Here is a 1,533-nt window from a genome sequence, read left to right as displayed (position 1 = left end):
GAGGTAGGAATGACCTGGGAGCACTACTTGGGTGCCCCGACCCCGCCGGTGGTGGAAATCGACGGTGTTTTGTGCCACACGAGGGCCGACATGTTGATCTAACAGTTCTGGTAATTTCTCCTTTACACAATTATAAATTAACCATAGCTAGTTATTGTACTAATCGGTGTTTGCAGACCTACTACAGGTGTGAGGACGGATACGAGGAGGACGCGACAAAGGTTATTGAAACCAAATGTCGGCGCCTACTTCATAACTTTCAGCATGAGGCTCGGGTGTTGGCTGTTCGAGACTACTATGCCTCGCGGCATATTAGGAAGGACAAGGCGAAGTGCCGTGATTCTAAGATGGAGAAGGAGCATTACATGAAGGTAATTACATATTATTAAGGCTTCGTAGTTAGTTTCCTTGATTTGGTTCTTACGCGCTCAAATTTCTCTTTATTAACTTAGGTGCCCCCAAGATGGTGTGTGGATAAGATGGATTGTTGGGAGGCCTTAGTGGATCAGTGGTGCTCCGAAACGTGGGACACCAGCCACAACAACGCCAAGGAGAGGCGTGGCAAAGTGGTTGGTGTGCCACACCATCAAGGGAGCATCAACTTAATCCAATTTGGCGAGAACTAAGTATGTGGTTTGCTTCATGCCTCATGCAATTCATTCTTAATGCTATCTTGAGCCCTTTACTAATACAATTTTCCTCTCTCTCTCTCTTTTAGGCGCGTCACAAAAAGACGGAGGTGCTACAGATGTACGACCTGTATGCGATGGCCCATACTGCCTTGTACAAGAAGGTCAAGGCATTCTCTGAGTTTGACCTGGAGCATCTAGAAAACTTCACCAACATTTCCTCCCACCACAAGCTCGTGAAGTACAAAGATCACGGGAAGGCGAGGAAAGGGAAGGACCTTAACCCAAGCGAGGGGCCTATTGATCCAGAGCTGGTGATGATAGCTGGCAACGAGAGGCCCCATGGCTCGATCGACATTGGAGACGGCCTTATATGTTGTCCTAGCACTCTCCGGCAGATAAAGGGATGCCAATCGAGCTCCTGTCCTGAGATAACACCTCGTCCACGGCCAGTCGAGCTCGCCATCGAGGTTAGTTTAATGGACTCAACTATCTTTCCGCATTATGTTGTGCGTTGGAACCAATATGATTACAATGCTAACAATGAGTTGTGTTCCAGGCTGCTATTCTGAAAGAGAGAGAGGCAATGCAGGCGGTTTTGGCGGAAAAGGATAAGGAGATGAAGGAGGTGGAGGAGAGGACGACTGCATTGGTGGAGGTGGAGAGGGCACGGAATGATGCGTCTAACAGGGCCATATATGAGCTCTTCGTGGTAAGTTTCTTCTTCATATTATTTCAAATCTTGCATTTTAATGTCCGTTTCATTAATAACTAAAAAGTTTGACTTCTCGAAACCAAATGTACAGTCTATGTGAGAGAAGACCGGCCAAGTCCCTCCGGCGATGCCAGTCATTAACATGGCGGGGACGGTGAGTTTCATTTCAATGCAGTGATCTGAAGAGTG

This window comes from Hordeum vulgare, chromosome 3H, assembly GCF_904849725.1.
Source record: "Hordeum vulgare subsp. vulgare chromosome 3H, MorexV3_pseudomolecules_assembly, whole genome shotgun sequence".
In the NCBI taxonomy this organism is placed as follows: Eukaryota; Viridiplantae; Streptophyta; class Magnoliopsida; order Poales; family Poaceae; genus Hordeum; species Hordeum vulgare.
Note: the sequence above shows the minus strand (reverse complement) of the source record.